The 7172-nt window shown below is 42.5% G+C and overlaps 1 non-coding gene across 1 annotated transcript; it reads right to left on the bottom strand.

Annotated features, from left to right (window-relative positions):
- Positions 1 to 800: 800 nt before the first annotated feature.
- On the bottom strand, positions 801 to 907 carry LOC112085970. Its single transcript, XR_002899219.1, has one exon. It is a non-coding gene; the product is annotated as a small nucleolar RNA R71 (small nucleolar RNA).
- Positions 908 to 7172: the final 6265 nt, after the last annotated feature.

Here is a 7172-nt window from a genome sequence, read left to right as displayed (position 1 = left end):
GGTGTATGAATACCAGGTCTAGGTCAAGAAGCTGTGGTCCACCTTTCCCTCTCAACGACAACATAAATCTTTTGGTTCCAAGAAGAAGAAGATAGGCTTGGAAGACAGACTGATCAGGCTGATATGGAAGATCAGATACATGATGTGGTTGACATTGAACCGCAGGTTCAAGAGGGGCAACAGGCTCAGGTGCAGCAGGGTAATGGAGCTGGTAATGCCGCTGGTAATGCAGATGGAAATGGAGCTGGTAATGGAGCTGGTCAAGGGTTCCATCACGGTAATGTTCATTTGGAACAGGTGCATCAACAGCAAGCTTATGTCCACCTGGGACAAGCTCCAGCTCATCAGCAAAGGCACCAAGCCAATGTATAGCAAAGACAACAGGCTCACCACCAACAGCCCTTCCAAAACAAACCAAGGAGATATGAGCAGCCACAAGTCTATGTTGGAGAGAATGACAGGGCCAATGCTTATCAGTATGGAGCAGGAATTCAAGCACTACCTGTGCAAAACAACAATTTTGAAGTGAAGGCATCTTTGCTCAATATGGTCCAGAACTCCAAGTTTCATGGATTGGCAATGGAAGATCCCTTGGAACACTTGGATCAATTTGATAAAGTGTGTGACTTGACAAAGATAAATAGAGTATCTGAGGACAGCTTCAAGCTTAGATTATTCCGCTTCAGTCTTGGTGACAAAGCACACCAATGGGAGAAGAATCTCCCAAGAGGCTCCATTCAGATCTGGGAGCAATGCAAGCGGGCATTTCTGTCTAATTCTTCTCAACTTCCAGAACAGCAAAGCTAAGAAACCAAATCTCCAGATTCACTCAACATAGCAATGAAAGTTTTGGTGAAGCAAATGCGAGATTCAAGAGCTACACTAACCAATGCCCACACCATGGGTTTAGTGAAGCTTCTCTTCTCAGCACACTTTATAGAGGGGCTCTTCCCAAGATTAGGAACTAGCTGGATACTGCCTCCAATGGAAACTTTCTGGGGAAGGAGATTTATGCTGCTTTAGAGCTGGTTGAGAACTTAACAATGAGCAATGATACATATGGAGAAGACTTTGATAGAGCCAATAGGAGTGAGAGTTCAAGCAGGGATCAAAGGTATGATAACGAGTTTAAAACACTTGAAAGCAAGCTGGACAAGGTGTTATTGGCCACTCAGAAGCCAATGCACTTTGTAGGAGAGTATGAGGAACCTTCTCAATGCTTTGAGAACATCAGTGAAGAAGGTCTTACTCAGGAGGAGCTGAACTATATTGGGAATCAGAGGTTCCAAAGATATCAGTATACCAATGCCAATCAGAACCTCTCTTACAGGAATCCCAATGTAGCAAACCCACAAGACCAAGTCTACCCTACCTCTCAAGCTCCACAGAATTTTGTTCCCAAGAACAACTTTCAAGGGTGTTTTCAACCAAAGAATCAGTTTGCTCAGAATCAGGGTTACATTCAGCATCAGCAACCACTTCAGAGTTCTGGTTTCAATTCACAGCAGCAGCCAAAGGCACCACCAGGGTTTGGTCCACCACAGTTCCAGCAGCAGGCACCGGTTCAGCATCAGTTTCAGTCAGCACCTGTTCACCAGCAGCCACAGATGGGGTCAGATATGGTTGGGATTCTACAACAGCTGCTTCAGGGTCAACAAGTGTTTGCAAGCCAGTATGCATCCATGCAGCAGGAAATCAAGGAATTGAAGCAAAATCAGGCCTCTAGCTCAAGGAACCAAGGCCAACTACCTGGTAAGCCTGAACCAAACCCCAAGGAGTATGCTAAAGCCATTACACTGAGAAGTGGCAAAGAACTACCAGGTGTAGAGTACTACAATCTGATCATTGAGGACAATGATCAAACTGAGGGGGAGGCAGCCTTAAAGGATGATCAAGTTGCTGAAAGATCAAGAAAAGAAAAGGGTAAAGAGGTGGAAAAGGAACCTGAACCAGAGAAGCTATATGTTCCACCACCTCCATACCAACCCAAGCTCCCATTTCCAGGGAGATTCAAAAAGCAGCTTGTAGACAAGGCAAGAGCTGTATTTGAGAAGGCTCTCTACTCACAATGCCTTTCATTGATGCATTTCTAATGATGCCAAAGATGGGTAAGTTTTTGAAAGATGCTATTCTCAACAAGACTAAAGAGCTTCAAGGTATGGTGGTATTGAGCCATGAGTGGAGTGCCATTATTCAGAGAAAGTCAATTCCAAGGAAGTTAACTGATCCAGGGAGCTTCACACTCCCTTGTGCTATAGGTCCTCTGATGTTTGCTGGATGTCTCTGTGACTTGGGTGCATCAGTAAGCTTAATGCCTTTCTCCATTGCCAGAAAGCTGGGATTTAGAACTATTAAGCTACCAAGAATCTCCATTATCCTTGCTGATAGATCTGTGAGGCTACCTGTTGGAATGCTAGAGGACCTGCCAGTGAAGATAGGTGGTGTTGAAGTGTCTACAGACTTTGTGGTGCTAGAGATGGATGAGGAACAAGTTGACCCTTTTATTTTGGGCAGGCGAAGAATGGCCACAGCTGGAGCAATTATTGATGTGAGAGGTGGCATCATTGAGCTTCAACTTGGTTCTGAAAGGCTGAAGTTTGATGTTAATGAAATGATGAAGAAGCCCACTATAGAAGGACAATGCTTCTATGTAGAGACCATGGATCAACTGACTGATAAGTTGCTTGAGGTACTGAATACTGATGATCATCTTCAAGTTGCTTTAACCCAAGAACAAGGACACCATGGGTTCTTCGCAGAGGAGAGTGAAGGATAACAGCTGTATTTGGACAAATGCAAGAGAACTTGGTCCTGAGGTGAGATTTTTGGAACTGGAACAAAGTGGCCCTGAGGTCTTGGATATCAGAGGCTCAAACACAAGCCAAGGAGTAATGGCCGTAGGTTCTAAGGTGGAGGAGCATGCTGGGCCGTGTGAGCAAGACAGCTTCAGTGCTGATTGGGATGAGTCTAAGGCACCTCAGCTGGAACTCAAACCTCTTACCAAGGGAATCAGGTATGCTTTCTTAGGTCTCAAAGAGTCTTATCCTGTCATTATCAATGATATGCTGTTAGAGGACCCAGAGCATAGGTTGTTAGAAGAGTTGAGGAAACATAGGAGAGTCATTGGCTACTCTCTGGATGACATAAAGGGTATCTCACCCTCCCTATGCACTCATAGGATTCACTTAGAAGAAGAGTGTATGTCATCCATAGAGCACCAAAGGCGTCTTAATCCCAACTTAAAAGAGGTAGTGAAGAAAGAGATTCTCAAACTCCTAGAGGCTGGGATAATTTATCCAATCTCATACTCTAGATGGGTTTCACCAGTCCATGTGATGGCCAAAAAGGGGGGAATGACAGTAATGAGGAATAAGAAGGATGAGCTGATAGCTACTAGGACTATAACTGGACACAGGATGTGTATAGATTATAGAAAGCTCAATGCAGCCTCTAGGAAAGACCATTTTCCTTTGCCATTTATTGACCAAAAGCTAGAGGGGCTTGCAAACCATCCCTTCTTTTGTTTTCTAGATGGTTAATCTGGATTCTTTCAAATCCCCATAGATCCAAGAAACCAAGAGAAGACCACATTTACTTGTCCTTATGGGACATTTGCATACAGGCGCATGCCTTTTGGCCTTTGTAACGCCCCTGCCAAATTCTAGCGATGCATGATGCATATATTCTCTGACTGATTTCTGTCTATGGTTCCTCTTTCTCCGATTGTCTTTCTAACTTGTCGCAGATCCTGAAGAGATGTGAGCAGCATAACCTGGTCCTGAAGTGGGAGAAGTGCCATTTCATGGTGCAGGAAGGGATTGTACTTGCGCACAAGATCTCTAAGAAGGGTATAGAGGTTGATAAAGCTAAGGTGGCAGTCCTGATAAATTTGGAGCCTCCAAGTTCAGTGAAGGGCATAAGGAGTTTCTTAGGGCATGTTGGTTTCTACAGAAGATTCATCAAAGATTTCTCAAGGATAGCCAGACCTTTGACAAGGCTGTTGTGTAAAGAGGTTGACTTTGTCTGCTGAGTGTGAAGAAGCCTTCAAGAAGATCAAGGATGCAGCATTCAGTGCACCTATTGTTCAGGCTCCAGACTGGTCCCTTCCTTTTGAGGTTATGACTGATGCTTAAGACTATGCAGTTGGAGCTGTGCTTGGTCAGAGGAAGGACAGGAAGCTTCATGTCATCTGCTATGCCAGCAGAACCCTTTATTCTGCCCAGGAGAAATATGTTACCACAGAGAAGGAAATGTTGGCAATAGTCTTTGCATTTGATAAATTCAAAAGCTACTTGGTGGGATCAAAAATCATTGTATATACTGATCATGCAGCCCTCAGGTATCTAATGACCAAGAAGGATGCCAAGCCTAGACTCTTTATGGGGATCAATTGCTTCTGAGAAGTACACAGCTGGAACAGCTAAGTCCTCTTGGATTAGAAATCCAGTGATGAGATATGTCCACAAGATTCTTTCTCATAGCTTCTTCTTCAAGCTTGATGTTGGGAGAGTTCATAAAGGTGATCTGAATCTCCTTGGTGTGGGGCTGAAACCGTTGATGCCAACTTATGAAAATGGGAAGCCCTATGAAGGATATGCTTACACACTTTGCCTTGCCTCTCAATTAGCAAGATCTTTGATGTTCTACAAGGAGTGAATCTGGGATTCAAAGAAAAAGGATGCAAAGCTAGCCCATGGTTGGGTTGTTACAAAAATCTTGAAGGCAAGAGGATACAGGTTCAAGGAGAACAAGGCAAGGTTTGACCTGATCAATGAAGCTCATTTCTGTAAGATCGGTTTCTTTCAAGGAAGAGTTGGAGCCAAGCTGGTTTACAACTTCAAGTCCTTCATTGATGAGCCAGTCCAAGCTCTCCTACCCAATCCTCCATCACCACATTCCAAGTAAAGCGCAACATTCACTTCTACTTGTTGAAGGTAGAGCTTTACAATGTCCAAACTGATCCACCAATTCTCAAGTACAAGAAGGCTTGCAGAGAAGAAGCTAACAAGGAAAAGAAATCGACCGCTGAAGCTGCAGCCGCTAGTGCTGCTGGTGCTGGAGATGAAGGTCTTCCTCCACCTCAAAAACGTTATGGTGGGAACAGATATCATTTTGATGATTACAACTGGGAGGAGCCAGGCACTTCAGGGTTTAGAGCTCAGCAAAAGATTGGTATCCTTCAACAATGGTGCAAGTATCAGGACAAAAAGATACACAAGATGGCAAAGTGTATCAAGGAGATGAAGAAAAGGATCAAGAAGCTTGAAAACCCTTGCAGAGGTGGATCTCCAACACCGTTTCACCAACACACAGGGAAGAGGTTGGAGAGAGCTCCGCCAATTGCACAGCACTGGTCCCATATGGCACAGCGTGGGTGGATCTTGAACTCGGTTCTGATGAGGCAAGCCATCACTCTTGGGGGATACCATCTGGTCACACATCAAACCCCTCTTACTCTTTGGGGTCCGACTTCCACAGCTCTTAGGTAACACTCCACACCTTGTACATATGCATGTAGTCTTCCTTTTTCTCTTTGCATTTTACTTGTTTGTTTTGCTTTTACTCATTTCTCATACTTTTATAACACAAGGGACTGTGTTATTTAAGTGTGGGGGAGGAGTTTCATCTTTTACTAATCATATTTTCTGTGTTCTTATTTTATACTTTGAGTCTTGAGTCACATTCTTGCATGCATTCATGTAGATGCATTTCATCTAAGTGCATATAAAAGCCAAAAAAATTGAAAAATCTGAAAACATTTTCACAAAAAAATGCTCATGTAGTTGCATTCTTATTTTTTAGGATTGAGTCTAGTTTCATCATATAGATTGCATCATGCAATGGAGCAATGATAGGTTTTCCTTAAGAGTAAATCACTTTGAGAATTTGGATTAAATATGCTTGTGAAATGACTTCTATGCTTGCAAGGCTTGAAATGATCTAAATCTGAGAAGCAAGTTTGAATTGAATTCAACTCTAATAAGTGAAAACCCTGAACTTGACTTGAAATTATTATTTGGTGCATTGTTTGAATAAGCTTGTGGATACCATTATACATATTTGAGCTAGAATCATGTTTTTACCATCCTCTTCCTTAGCTCAAATAGCTGAATCTGCATAATAGATCAGTTTTTCTCACCCTGACTCCATCCTTCTTTCAAGCCAATTGTTTGTGTGTGATTGAGAGGCCACCTTGGACCAAACTTAGCAGAAAGTATTAGGTTTAGGGCTACAAGGGCAAGTCTCATTGTGTGTTAAGTTCCATCATCAAGGAGCTGGAGATTTGGCAAGAATTAAATGTGGGGGAATACTTGTTGGTGAGTGGAAAAAGGAGAGATGAGTGGAAATAAAAGGAGAGTGGTGAGAACTAGGGGATAGAAAAAAAAAGGAAAAGAAATCAGTCTTGGAGATTTGAGTCAAAGAAAGTGAGCTCTAGTGTTTTGAAAAGAAAAAGTCTAGCCTCTAAGTGAAAGGAAAAGAAAAGAAGCCAAAGAGCTCAAATGTTTTAAAAAAGAAAGAAGAAGAGGCTAGAGGTTACAAAAGAAAGTGAAAAAAAAGAGCTATAAAAGTTTGAACTCCAAGACTTGTGCATGAAAAGGAAAAGTGAATCCCCTAGTGAGAGAGGAAGGAGTGTGAAAAGTAAGCAAGTGAGGAAACTTTGAGTAGAGTGTGGGGTGGGATGAGTTCTTGCCCTTGTATGCATAGGTTGCCTTTTACCTTTAGCATTCTGCCAAAGTTTGGTCATTCATAGAGAGATCCCTTGCTACATTGAACCCACTCAGGCGCTGATGAGATCATCTTAGTCTCATAACCTCACCCTAGCCAAACCAGCTTGTTTAGACATTGCATCATTTGATCCACTTAGTTAAAAGCTTAATGAATGTCAAAGAGTTGAGGAATAAGAGAACTTGTGGAGATTTCTTGTTGTGTTGTTATGTCTGAGTATGGTCTTGCATTGCATATTGAGCATAAACTTGAATTCTCTTAGTGGTCACTTCTCTCAAAGGAAATATGAGCTTCCAATGCATTCAACCTCTTTCTCTCATTTGTTCTTTTTGCTTGAGGGCAAGCAAAGGACAAATGTGGGGGAGTTAATATGTTCATAATTTGCATCATTTAGGTTGTATATTTCATTCTAAATCATGTTATTTGTCATGCATAATAGGTCCTTA

Source organism: Eutrema salsugineum, unplaced genomic scaffold (genome assembly GCF_000478725.1).
Source record: "Eutrema salsugineum unplaced genomic scaffold, Eutsalg1_0 scaffold_26, whole genome shotgun sequence".
Classification (NCBI taxonomy): domain Eukaryota; kingdom Viridiplantae; phylum Streptophyta; class Magnoliopsida; order Brassicales; family Brassicaceae; genus Eutrema; species Eutrema salsugineum.
Note: the sequence above shows the minus strand (reverse complement) of the source record. Positions and strands in the feature narration are given on the sequence as shown.